The sequence below is a fragment of the Phascolarctos cinereus genome, unplaced genomic scaffold, assembly GCF_003287225.1.
Source record: "Phascolarctos cinereus isolate Bilbo 61053 unplaced genomic scaffold, phaCin_HiC Scaffold_2;HRSCAF=192, whole genome shotgun sequence".
NCBI lineage: Eukaryota > Metazoa > Chordata > Mammalia > Diprotodontia > Phascolarctidae > Phascolarctos > Phascolarctos cinereus.
In genome coordinates this window covers 164,329,608-164,344,511 of record NW_027555625.1, presented here as the reverse complement: position 1 = coordinate 164,344,511, position 14,904 = coordinate 164,329,608, and the positions used below count along the sequence as shown (strand labels likewise).

The following is a 14,904-nucleotide window of genomic DNA, read 5'->3' as shown; positions in this document are numbered from 1 at the left end:
CTTTGGATAGCAAAGGAATCAAATCAGTCAGTAGTTAAATAAACAAATTCAGGCTATTCACTGGAAGTTCAAATGCTGAAGCTGAAGCTTAAATACTTTGGCCACATAATGAGAAAAAGGGATTCATTGGAAAAGACCCTGATATTGTTTGTGTGTGTATAAGTGTATGTGTGTGTGTGTGTGTGTGTGTGTGTGTGTGTGTGTGTGTTCAATCTTCCTTTACCTAGTTCAAATGAAAGTGAGGTTCAAAGGATATTTATTCCCTAATCCCTTCCTCCACGTTGATATTTTTTATAATATATACCCTTAACAAATGCCTTTATTCATTCATTCTTCATCTCTTTGTTGTTGTCCAGTCATTCAGTAATTCCTCACTCTTTGTAACCCCATGGACCATAGCATGCCAGGCCCTTTTATCCTCTATTATCTCTCAAAGTCTGTCCAAGTTCATGACTGGCGCAGAAGATATCTATGCTTTAGGTAAACTAAAAAAAACCCAACCAAAAAAGGGTAGCTATCATGCTTTTAGACAAGGCTATAGTAAAAATAGATACAATGAGAAGACAAAGCATGGAAACTACATTATGCTTAAAGGTACTTTGATAATATAGCAATATCAATAATTTATGTGCATATACTGAATATCACAGCATCTAAATACTTCTGGGAAAAATTAATCACATTGTAGAGAGTAATAAACAATTGAATTATAATAGTGTGGCACCTTATTGTGGCCCTTTCAGATTTAGAGAAATATAAGCAAAAATAAGGAAGAATGAAGTTAAAGACCTGAATAGAACTTAGAGATATAGAATAGAATTTAGAGATGATAAATATGTCAATTTTCACCCCTGCATAGCATCTTTACAAAAATTGTCAATGTACTGTGATATAAAAACCTCACAATGCTTGAAAGAACAAGTACTAAACATCCTTTACTGACCACACTGTAATAAAAAATATATTCAATAAAAGATCTTTGAGAAAAACATTAAAAATTAAATTGAGACAATAATTTAGTAATAAAGAATCATTGGGTCAAAGAACAATTCTTAGAAATAATAGGAAATTTCATGAAAGTAAATAACAATGAGATAACAGAACTTACAAGATGCAGCTAAGGTAGTCCTTATAGCAAAATTAGTTCTTTAAATGCTTTCATCAAAAACAACAAAAAGAACAAATTAATGAAATGGTCATACAATTAAAAAAAACTAGAAAGTTAACAAATAAAAAGCTAACTAAATGCCAAAGTAGAAATTTTGAAAATCAAAGAAGAGATCAATATAATGGAAACAAAACAAAACAAAAACTACTTTAAAAAACACAACCCATTGAATTAATAAATAAAATCAGAAACTGGCTTAAAAAAAGACAAAATAGATAAGCAGACAGGCTAGCATGATTTTTTAAAAACAAAGAGGAAAACCAAATTGTTCATATTTTAAAACATAAATAGATAATTCACAATAATTGAAGAGGAAATAAAGGAAATTAAAAGAAATTATTTTCCTCAATTACATGCTAAGAAAACCAGTAGCTTAGATGAAGTGGGTGAATATTTACAAAAATAAAAATATCCCAATTTGCAGAAGAAATGGATTATTTAGCTAACCCAGTTTCAGAAAAAGAAATAGAACAAGCCATAAATGAACTCCCAAATTTAGTATTAAAAAAAAAGCAAATCAATTCTAGGAATAGATTGATTTAAAAGTGAATTCTATGAAATATTCAAAGACAAATTAATATCAGTTTTACTTTAACTTGCTTCAAAAATAGGAAAAGAACCCTCTCCATCATACAGATATAATCTTGATACCTAAACCAAGGAGAGACAAAGCAGAGGAAACAAATTATATGAACTGATATCCCCAGTGAACATTGATGCAAAAATATTAAATAAAATATTAGTAAATATATTATAAAAACAAGATACTTTTCTATCAGAAATATAGAGTTAGTTCAATATAAGGAAAACCACAAACATAAAAATATTGATATGAAAAATGAGCACAATAGAGTATATTAAAAAGGATAATAGAATTGTAAAAAGCTGCATAATTATCTTAAGAAATGCTTAAAATGCCTTCAACAAAATATAATACCTATTTCTCTAAAAAAAATTAGAAAATGGAGGAATAGACTTTTTCTTAACATGTAAGTAGTATGTATCAAAGAGAGCAAATATTACACATAATGCAGAAAGTTTGGAGACATTTCCAATAAGAACAATGGTAAAGATGGGGTTACCTTTATTGCTAGCACTATTTAACATAGTGATATAAATTTTAGCTATCGCAATAAGATAAGAAAAATCAAAAGAATAAACATAGTCAAAGAGGAAGCAAAACTCTCACTGTTGTGTATGATATGATGGTTTATCTAGAGCAGTGGTGTTAAACTCAAAGAGAAACAGATCCCTGCTGGCTATATATTGACCTATTGTTGTTGTTGAGTTGTTTCAGTCATGTCTGACTCTTTATGACCCCATTTGGGGATTTCTTGGCAAAGATACTGGCGTGGTTTGTCATTTCACTCTCCAGCTCATTTTACAGATGAGGAACTTAGGCAAACATTGTTAAGTGACTTGCCCAGGGTTACGCAATTAGTGAGTGTCTGAGGCTGGATTTGAATTCAGGAAGATGAGTCTTCCTGATTCAAAGCCCAGTACTCAGTCCATCACACCACCTAGCTGCCCACATATAGACTTAGAAAACTACAAATCAACATTATCCATGTCATACTGTATTTTAATTTATTTTGTTAAACATTTCCCAGTTATATCTGGTTGGGGCTACTCTGGTCCAGCAGGTCACAAGTTCAGCACCTCTGATCTAAAGAACACTGAGTTAACTAAAATTTATTAAAATGGGTAAGAAATTCAGTAGAGTTGTTAAATATGAGATAATCTGCAAGTCATCAAAATATATGTATATATGTTATTAACAAATATATCAAAATTTATATATATGTTATTAACAAAACCCTGCAGGAAGAAATAAAAAGAAAAAATTCCATTCAGAATAATAACAGACTACATTAAATACTTGTTAGTCTGTTTACCAAGACACACAAATGCAATTACAAAACACTTTACAGGAATAAAGATATATCTAAATAATTGGAGAAATATGGCTTGCTAATGTACAAGAGGTGCCTATATAGTAAAAAATATGATACTATTTATATTACTTATTCTGTCACATACCAAAACCAATGGATTATTTTATAGAGCCAGAAAAAATAATAATGAAATTCATCTAGAGGAACCAAAGGTCAAGAATCTCAAGGGAAATAATGAAAAAAAAAAAAGAGAATGAAGGTGGCCTAGCAGTACAGGATCTCAAAATGTACTACAAAGCAATAATCATCACAACTACTAGGTACTATTTAAAAAGTAACAAGGTTGATCAGGGAACAGATTCAGTATACAACATGCAGAAGACAATAAACACAGTAGCCTAATGTTCAATAAACTTAAAGACATACAGCTTCTGGGATAAACACTTAATCTTCCACAGCAACTTCTGGGAAAATAGAAAGCAGTTTGGCACTAAATAGGTATAGACCATCAACTTATATCACATTTCAAGATAACTTCCAAATGGATACATGACTACATGACTCAAATATAAAGGGTGACAAATAAATTAGAGGAACAAAGAAAAAATACCTTCAAATCTGTGTAGGGAGAAGTTTTAGTGACCAAGGAACCCTTAAAGACTATCACAGAAGATTTTATATCAAATTTAAAAGTTCTTGCTCAACGAAAACCAATGTAGCTAAAATTAGAAGAGAAAATGGTAACTGAGGTTGGGGGGAATCTCTACGGCAAAGTTTTATAAAGATCTCATAATCCATAGTTCAACTCACTCACACAAGAACTCTCTCCAGAATATTCTATCTCTCAACTATGAAATAGGTACCTTTCCCCACCCCACTCCATCTCCAATTTCTTTATGAGTCATATTCTTCTATAAGAATGTAATCTTTTTGAGAATAAGGATTATCTTGCTAGTTAGTTTCTGTATCCCTAGTTTCTGATACATAGTAAGACCTATCTATAATCTGTCTAGCTAATCTCCAAGATAAACGGATTCAAATTCATAAAAAACAAGGCATACCCCAGTAGATAAAAAGTCAAAGGATCTAACAGGCAGTTTTCAAAGGAAATAAGAAAAAAAATTGGTCTCATAAATTTAGGGAAAAATGCTTCAACTCAGTAACAATTAGAGAAATGAAAATTAAAGGAACCCTGAGTTTCCTACCTCATCTGTTAGACTTGGCAAAGGTGATAAAAATTGAACATGAAAAGAAAGAGTTAAAGAACCTACATGTACAAAAATACTTGTAGCAGATTTATCTATCTACTTTTGTAGTACCAAAGAACTAGAAACTAAGTGCTACCCCCACCTTGAATGTAATGAAATGTTACCCATGTCATAGGAAACAGTATGGACAGTTTATGAGAAACCTAACAAGACATGTATATTGATGCAGAGTACAGTAAGCAAAACCAAATATATTTTAAACAATAACAATTTTATAAAGAAGAACAATTTTGAAAGACTTTTATCAGTGCAATTGCCTACTATAATTCCAGAGGATTAATAATGAAGCATGCTACTAACTCTTGACAGAGAGGGGATGGTCTCAAAATGCAGAATGAGCTATGTATTTTGTGATATAGCCAATGTGATAATTTGTTTTGCTTGAATTAAACATTTGTTACAAGGTCTTTCTTTTTTCTTTTTCCCAATGGAGGTAGGAAAAGGATAGGGCATAGGGATAGTAGAGGAAAGAAAAAGAAAGAAAGAAAAGTCAATTATTTGAGACATTGTTTTTTCAATACAGAGAAGAGAACAGAACAGAACAAAAATCAGAAAGACTCTCATACTAGCATAAATGCTTTAAATGCATTTGAATAAATAAAAATGGAAATTATTACATACCTAAAAAGAAAAGCAAATTATATAGACTAAAATCTACACTTTCATGTGTGAGCAACTAGGTGGCACAATGGATGGAATACTTGGCCTGGAGTCAGGAAGACTCTTCTTCCTGAGTTCAAATCTGTCCTCAGAAACTTATTAGCTATGTGATCCTGAGCAAGTCACTTAATCCTGTTTGCCATAGTTTCCTCATCTGTAAAATGAACAGGAGAAGGAAATGGCAAACCACTCCAATATCTTTGCCAAGAAAACCCCAAGTGAGGTCACAAAGAGTTGGACAACAGTGAAAATGACTGAACAATAACAAGTTTCATGTGTATGTTTTCATTTCTACTGTATATATGGAAATATTTATTTCATTTAGTGTTTGTTAAATTCAGATTAAAATCAATCAAACCCCCAAAATAGAATGGGGAGATGAATGAGCACATGAAGAACGAGCCATATTTTCTTAATGTAGCCTAGAGATGGGTTCTTGTCAGATCTTGTTCAAGTATAATTTAGACTGAGTAGCCTTTGAGGTCCTGGCCAGCTCAGCTTCTTTAATTCTGTGAATACTTTGAATTAGATGACAGGGTTTATTCATCACTATCAGTGAAATTATTCATTGATTTTAAAGATGGAATTAAGACTCAATTCCCAAAATAACTCATTGAATCACAGATATATTTTCATTTTTATGGGAAAAATGAAAAGGAACTGATACGTTTCTCTTATAGGGAATATTCAGCTATTCAAATAGATATGTGAGCCCTATGCTATAGATCCTTCCTCAAAAATGTTGATCTCGTCTCATTCATTCCTGCCTCTTCCATGTGATTCTTTTCAGTATCCATCTACAAGTTTGCTATAGGAACTCAACCAAATGTCTTTCTTAACTTTTCTCAATATTGTGAGGATATTAATGGAGAACATAAGCTATTGATCAGTTATACCTTCACTTCACCATGTAACAAGTCTTCTTTTATCTTTTTAAATTTTTAAAAAATTTTAGGCAATTGAGGTTAAGTGACTTGCCCAGGGTCACACAGCTCATACGTGTCAAGTGTTTGGTCTGAGGTCAGATTTGAACTCAGATCCTCCTGACTTCAGGGCCGGTGCTCTATCCATTGCTCTACCTAACTGCCCCAGGTCTTCTTTTAAAATCACATATTTCTTTGATGATGTTGTTTACTATAGTTTCTCTTTGTAGTTCCTCATTTGTTACATCTTGCAGCCTGTTCAAACCTACCATGCACCTAATCCAGTGCCATTTGAGTGATACTAATTTTTAATTTCCATGATTCATGACATGCAGCCATACAACAACATTGGCAGTGTCTTGTTATTTAAAAGATGGGCCTTTACCTCAGAGAAAAGTATGGAAACATGAAAGGAGTTTCATTTCTCCTCTTGTTTCATTTTGAGTCCCACTCATTGTTCATTTACAATGTTTGTCCTATACACACACTCCCCTAATTCTATCTTATGCTATTCAAAATAGTCATTTTTCATGTGCCTGATTTTTCCTCTCTGGATGGTTAAGAACACTTAAGAACAAATAAACATTGAAATGCTCTTGCTGATAGATAAACCATGCCTCACAGATATTTTTAATAGCCAAGTATACAGTATTTAGTTTCATAACAGTGATGGTAATGAATACTAATTGAAGTGTCATAAGATGATGCATCATTTAAAAATTTTCATTTTAAATATTATTTTTCAAATGGCAGGAGTATTAGATTCAGAGCTGTAAGGGACCTTGGATATTATTTAGTATAATGACATCTTTTCATAGATAAGGAAACTGAGGTTCCTAAGAGCTAAGTTACTCTCCAGGTAATACAGCTAAGAAGTCACAGACTTGGAATTTGAACTTACATATTTTTACTCCAATTCCAGATGCTTATTTCACTCTGCCTTACTGCTATTTCTTCGATCTACTTTCCTAATGGATCATAATTTAAATACCTATTTTTTTCATCTAGCTGGTAGTATTATGTTTAGAGAACCAGTAATAGATCCATCCAATGTTGTATTATTTTAGTATACTTCCTAGTATATGTTATATTTTTAATTTTTGATGATGCTTTTTAATAAAGATAGTGATTAATTACACTGCACATTTTAAAACCTTTGTTCCAAGTTTTAATGAGCTTATATGCCCTCTTCATTAATTGGTAGAGCATTGGTAGTTTCTTTAGTGTCTGTGCCCCAGGGTTCTCCTAGTATGGTTGTTTATATTAGAGTTTTTACCAGGATGGCATTTCCAGGTCTGTTCATTATAGAAATTGAACGTAGCAGGTTTGAACATGTATGTGCTAGGCAGAAAAAAGTGGCTAATTGTCTTTGAACTTTTTCTGGCGAATTCATGTTGTTCAAATTCATGCTTTTTGGTTGGGAAAAATGAAGGATAATCTATTTCTTTAGACTGTAGTGTTCCAAAGGGCCAAAACATAATAATGAGTGAACATAGGAAGCTATTTTTGAAATAAAATATTTTCATTTTTATGACATTTTTATTTCATTTTATAACATTTCTAGTTATGTTCATCCTAAAGAAAGAAATATGTACTTAAACAATAATTACTTCCCTTACCTTTGTTCTTCTGTCCCTATTTTCTAGCACCTTTAATAGACACCTTTTACTCAGGAGTAAGTCTAATTGATATACTTCCCACGGTACTGCGATAGTGCTTGGCTTCCCCCAGTGGCTGAATACTTGAACCTTGCATTAATCCATGCCACCCTGTAATCTGTTATGTCCTATTGATTAATTACGTATACATGGAAAGGTAAGATACATTGATGTGGCATAAGCTTGATAGCCCAAACAGATTTATTTCATTTCCAGGATTTTCAGCTAAAATGGCATAACAGCATTGGTGCTTTATCTTCTAGTATTGAAAAATCAGCCTCTAAAATGCTTGAATGGAAAGTTAAAGCTATGGTGGCTTTCTGGAAAAGGCTACTCTCTTTTCAGCATAACGTGTAAATAATGACTGTCATTCCAGTTTGAGGAAACATTGTGTGGAATGAAGGTGTAAGTTAGCCAAAAATATATATTTACATAAAATTTGTGAATCACAAGACAGAAAGGAGTCCTGGGAGAAGCTATAGAATATCATGCCCTAGAAAATGTTTATGAGTAAGGTAGGTCAGTACCCTGTATCTGGAACAAAACAGAATGGGTGGAGGTGAACTGATTGACAAAATAGTTTTGCTGTTGCTACAACATAAAAGTTGATTAGAATTTTTCTACATTATAAAAAATTTGTCCAAGTTCCTTCTTAAGAATGTTTCTTTAAATTTATGTGGTTACATGTAATTTTGTTTTTTTTTTCCTGAGAACAAAGCAGCACTAACTTGCTCCTTGCACATTTTATATTAGCAGTGACATTATTTTGCCTTTTCTCTGAAATTTGCAAATATCCTTTCAGACCATTTTATTAGTTATTTTATTTGAACTAGGCTTTTCTTTGACCCCAAAGAGGTCTTATGGCAAAGACTACAAAAGAGGTGAAGTGTTAATTAGTTTTAATGGCTCCTGCTGCTATCTTTCTATCTACAACTCTGAGGAAATCTATAGAATTGGGAAAGAATGTGTGAAATTTGTCTAGGGAGGTGGGAAAGGATTAACATGTTTGTGAATTGGTCTGTATACTCTGAGTAATACTATTACTGTAGTTGAATAACACTAACCCCCTGATTTCAACTTTTTTCTTTTAGCTTGACACTTGGATAATACTTTAGATTCTGGTGATTATTTTATAAGACTATCTTTTCAATTGTTTTCTCTACACAAATATGCTAACACTATTTTTATATCTTCAAATAATTGAGCACCTGATTAACCTAGAAATAAAAATGTCTTGTTAAGACAAGTTACAAAACAGAGATAAGGTCTGGAAGCTAAGTGGTTTATGAGAAGAGAAATACAATATGTTGATTTAGATTTCACACAACTCTGGGGCCATGTTCCAGGTTACACAGTCAGCTATTGCACTTCAGCAAAAGTCTAGAGCTTCCCAGGACATGTTACTAGTTGTTAAGATCTGCCCTTCCCAACAAAAATAAAAAAGATTCCCACAAACATGAACTGATACAGTTTCAAATGTTGTATTTTCTATTCATATTAGTTTTCTTTAGTAGTTTTGTGATTTTGGCTTAGTAGATATGGTCAAAACAAATATTTTAATTTAAGCAAAGTTTATATTATTATTTAGGATAATGCCATGAAGGATTTTTAAAACCATTTTTACAATATTGAAGTAAATCGTTAAAGACCTGTTATATTTTCCTTCTCTTATCAGACTAATTTCCCCTAAGATTGTGGTAACATAATCAATACCGGTCTCTGATGGAAAGGTAGTAGAGTATACTCTTTTTTTTGTCATAAAGTATTGCATTATATTTGCTTTGCCATGTAATGGATAGAATACTTGACTTGACGCCCATAACCTTGGATTCAAATCTTTCCTTAGACACCCAGTAGATGTGTGATTATGGGGAAGTCACCTAAACTCTCAGAATGTTAATGTTTTCATTTTTAAAATGAAAATAATGAATGAATGAAAAAGTTTATTAAGTGCTTACTTTGTGCAAAGCCCTGTGCTAAGCCCTAGGGATACAAATAGAGAACAAAGCAGTCTCTACTCTCAAGAAGATCACATTCTCATGGAAGGGACAACACATACAGAAGGTTTCTGTTGCCTATGATATTGAAAGGTCCCATGGTCCTTAGGATATATCAACAAAGTACATGGCAATACTTCTTGTTTAATATTATTTTGACTGGTAAAATCATATCATTACCAGTGTTGAACCATTTGACAACATTGAGGACTTTGTTGTCTAGAAGTATTTTTTTCTGAGTCTTTAGCATCTGTGACTGCAGCACTCACAGAATAAATTGCCAGTCCACATCTTCATGGGGATTGCTTCCCAGGATGATGGCTGTGTGTGCTGGCTTGGAAACATGATCAATCATTGTAGGAGTTATTGCCATCACTAGGGCTTGTGGGCTTATCTCCCTTCAATGAGGGCTACAGGACCCAAAGTGGAAGCAGTACCAGTGGTCATGGTGGCACTGCTATTCTCAAGACTCTTAGATTCAGAGTCCTGGCTTGCTGCTTCAACTGGCAGCTGGTGGGAGTGGCTGGCCCCTTCTTTACAGGTATTATTTACCTTGATGATGGCTGTGGGGCCTCAAGTAGGAGGACTAATGCAGGTGGTGGAGGGACTGCCATTCCTTAATCTCTGGGGTTCAGGGTCCTGAAGCTATCTCAGTCCTGGTCTTCATGGAGTTAGTGGTGATGGTTTGATTCACCTAGCACAAGCTGCCTCCTGTCTCTCCTTTGGGGTTCCTTGCTGTTCTACCTGTTTTATACCCAATAGAATGTAGTCTCCTTAAAGACAGGGGCCACTTTATTTTTGTCTTTGTATTTTCTGTGTCTTGCATGGTAGTTCCTTAATAAATGTTGAATTGAATTAGTGAGATACACATAGACAAGTCTGGGTTTGGGTGTATATGAAACTTTAAGTTTCAAAGTTTGACTTTAATACAAGATATGACCCAATTAATTAGCTTAAATCTTTACAAAGTGTCACTAAAAGATATTAAATATAAGTACCACTGAATATGTTGCACTAAGATTTTGTTTTATATCCTTGGAGTAGTTTTTACATATCAAACAACACTGGTAGTTCAATAGTTAGATTTCATAGTTTGCATTCACATTCCATCAAAGTCTTTCTATGGAAGTTCAAAAGTATCAATAACTAAAACATAAACTCCCACTCTTTTTGTTTTAAATTAAGGATGTCATTTTAAGAAATGCCAGCACACAATCTCTTTAATATGACTCCTTTAGATATTGTATTTCTGTGATGTCTCGTTCTAAACTCAACTAGGAGGTACAAATCTGTTATAAATGCCTGTTGTTTTGTATGTCCCAGTCAGTTCACTGCAAAGAAACCATTTAAAAACTGTATTGGGCACTTATTTGGTTAGCAACCTTAGGATTTCTTTCTCCCTATGCAATAGCTAGAAGTGCTCTCATAGGTTTTGTGTTTTAAATTCTGCACCAGAACTTGAACACATACTTCAAGAGGACAGCATTTCGATGCCATTATGCCATGGCTTTCACAAGACACAGTAGGGCTATAAAAGGGTGCTGTAGTGAATTCAGCCACTAACATTTTATTGCTGAATGTTTTATTTCTAAAATGCTGAGTTCAAATCTATTGAAGATCACAAACGGAATGAGTTTGTGCCTTTCAAGGTAGTGTTCAGGGAATGACTGTTGATATAAAGAATCTCCTGCAAAACCTAAAACAACCAATGATTATTTGGGAGAAGTTTGCTAGTAGGAAGACAAAAGTGTAGTCGGCCTCAGTAGCAAACTGGCATGTTTTCCTGAATTTGTATTGTTGATATTTATCTAGACAAGTGTTCAAGTGGAATCCTGGCACTGATTTTATTCTTTTAAAATCACACTTTAATCCCTGTCATTACCAAGGTAAAGTGAGTAAGGGCTCATTCCTGTCCACTTCTGTGTCTCTTAGAATTCTTGTTTCTCTTATAATGGGTAGCATTTTTATAGTGTTTTAATGTATACAAAATAACATTTCATTTTACTTGTTATTGTCTTCTTTTCTCTTTAAGTCTCCCCTAATGTTTTAATCTTATTTTACCTATATAAAAAACCTTGGGAAGTGGTAAGGGAACAGACTGATATTTGGCCCCAGAGAACAACTTTTAGAGTCCTGAGTGGAAGCAATAAAGAAGCAGATTTAGACTTCATGGAAGAAAAAAAATTCCTAAGAACTTGAGCTACCCCTGAGTGGAATGTACAAAGCACATGCCAGACCAGCCAAAGCTTTCCAGACACACTAATCATAAAATCTCAGATTTGGAAGGAACTGCAGAAGCCATCTAACCTAACCTACTCAAGTATCAGAATATCCCTTACAACGTATTCTACAAGTTACCAGCCAGCCTTTACCTGGAGTTCTCTAGTGAGAGAAAGGCAGTTTATTTTACTGTTAGCTACCTTAGGGCAGCACTTGTTTTTTGTACTTACTATTTGTACATTGCTTTATATTTCTGGTTAAATTGCTATTGATATGTATCATCTCTGCAACAATAGCAATACCATAAAAATTAAATACCTACCTCCTGTGTACAGAGCTAAGGATCCTGGGAGATGGCAGGGATTGTCTATCATAGTTCTTTTTTGTGTCTTCTACGTAAGTACAATATCATGTATACTATAGACATTCAGTACATACTAATTTAGTGATTAAGGAATAGTAAGTGGAATTTGCAGAGAGGTAGGTTGCAGGATCATTGATTTCAAACTAGATGTGAGTGAAGGGTGGAACTAGGTGTGGAGCAGTGGATAGAGCACTGACCCTGAAGTTAGGAGGACATGAGTTCAAATCTGGCCTCAGAAATCTACTAGCTGTGTGACTCTGGGAAAGTCACTTAACACTGATTGCCTCCCCCAAAACTCCCCCCACCAAACAAAACAAAACAAACAGCAACCCATGAACTAGATGGAGGACTTTAAGATATCTATTCAAGGGATATAGACTTAGAGCTGTAAAGGACATCAGAGGTCATCTTGATTTTGTAATTGAGAAAACTGAGGCCCAGAGAGGTTGTGATTTACCCTAGACCATGGAGTGACTATGGAAGAGCCAGGGTTTGAACCAAGACTATCTATCTGACTCTAGATTCCTCACTCTTTCCATTACACATATTATTTCCCTCAGGCTCAATAAAAGGAGTTATTTCCTAACAGTTAGAGCTATCTAAAATTAAAATGGGCTCCTTGGAAGGCAATGAGTATCACTGGAGGTCTTTAAGCATTAGATGACCAATTTTGATGATCTTATAAGGGAATTCTTACTCAGATAGTCTGAAAGGTCCCCAACAACCCTTGAATATCTATTATTCTGGGTAGATGAGAATGATATATTCTTTGAAATTCAAATGCTTACTCAGTTGGACTAGCCATGTAGTACTTGGTGGTTCTCAACTCTCGAATAAACACAAAATATTGTGTATTCATTTGGCCAAAGGAAAAACACTTCCTTTAACCCCCCTTCTCCCAAAAAATCAACCTGATCCAACAATTACAATTCAGAGGCTGCTCTGAAGTAAAAGTATCTACTCCTATTATTTAAGTAGGAACCCTGAATAAGAGAGGAAAAAAAAACAGTTGATACAATTTTTTAGCAGCAGGTAAATGAGCTGCTATTGAAGTAAATTCAGTGGTGATTTGGCTCTTGTAATATCTTCAGTTTCAAGGGCTTTAGTTTAGAACATGTTATGTGCCTCTCTTTAGAATGTTTTTAAGCTTCTGCCTTCATGAAAGCTATCGTGTTGGTGTATAGATACAAAATATGCTTTAGTCTGAAACCAGGATAGTAAAGCAGAATTTTTTAGTTTCTGTAGCACAGGGGAATACTTTAAAAACAGACATGTCTGAAAGATAGAGCATTGTTGTTCTAAATAGGAAAGGGAAATTGAAGTGGGTGCTTCCAAAAAACAATTTTTTGACTTTGTTGAACATTCAGCAAGGGAGTGATCTTTTTTTTGTTTCAGCTTCCCAAATGTATTCTTGTTAAATGTATAGGTCATAAGTTTTCAAGTGTAGATGCTCTTTTCTATATTTCCTATATCAGTGCCAAATTTGGAGACTTATTTTTATCGATAGCATTTAGATATTGTTTGGCAATTGGTATGCAATTTGTCTACTGCCCTTGGGGGCAAAGACTCAAACCTTGAAAATTTACCAGGGATTTAAACATTTATTTTTCCAATGCAGATTTTGAATATATTAGTGAGCTTAGAAAAAGAATATGATCATCTGCTTTCTTTCTTCATAACTGCTAGCTGACTTTGTACTTTTTTTTTTTTAGTGAGGCAGTTGGGGTTAAGTGACTTAAGTGACTTGCCCAGAGTCACACAGCTAGGAAGTATTATATGTCTGAGGCCGGATGTGAACTCAGGTCCTCCTGAACCCAGGGCCAGTGCTCTAACCATTGCACAACCTAGCTGCCCTATACATTTTATAAAGAAATATTCCTATCTCATCCTAGACGAAGGTATGGTCAATCACATAATAAAATGTAACACTTGGAAAGAAGGCACATGTTAGCACTCACTCTCAAATTCTCTATTCCCTTGAAAGACTTATTCTGAACTTCATCTGGTAGTATATGCTATTTTTTTTTCATAGGAGAAAATAAGTTGATAGGTTTTAAAAAAACTTGGAGAAATCTAGTCCTTTTCCTGACTTCTTGTAAAACCATATGTGAAATATTTTGATGAAAAGATCATCTTTGGAAACTGTCCTTGTTAAAAAAGAGTCGAAAATGTCTCCCTCTAACCTGTTCCTATATTTAATAATTATACTTTGTGTCAATATCAAAGAAACCTTGGAAATAACTATCCTCTACAACAGGACATTTAAGTAAAGGAATGGTCTAAATGGCCTATGAACTTTTCTGGAAGTGCACAATGTGAGCCTTCTGAGAGAATTTCTGATCCACTGTTAAGCCAACTATATATTCTGTTTCCCAACAGAATGATACAAGTTGTAGCATCTACTGAATTGATAGACATACATGTTTGAATTTTAGGGAGGGAGTTATTCTTTAACTTTTCAAATATTCACTCATTGAAAGTGATGGTACAATGTAGGCATTGCAGGCAAGAGGTAAACACTATGTTACTTTAATGTTCATTTTATGCCCACTGTCAAGGTCAGATACTCTCTGGGGGATCATTTTCTGTCTACTGTAATAATAAAAAACCTGAAAGCTAGATCAGTAGAATGAATTCACATGTTAAGTACTTCGAGCACTTCTGAGTAAAGTGGAGCAGAAATTCAGGTTACAAATTTTTTTAAAAAGTACCAGTCTATACTTATCATGCATGGAATGCCTTAGGAAATCG

General features: G+C 33.9%; 1 protein-coding gene across 6 annotated transcripts in view; it reads left to right on the top strand.

The window, feature by feature from the left end:
• The window catches only part of MACROD2 (mono-ADP ribosylhydrolase 2), a 2,138,630-nt gene that overhangs the window by 233,193 nt on the left and 1,890,533 nt on the right, over positions 1-14,904 (top strand). The gene's annotated exons all lie outside the window — the stretch shown is intronic.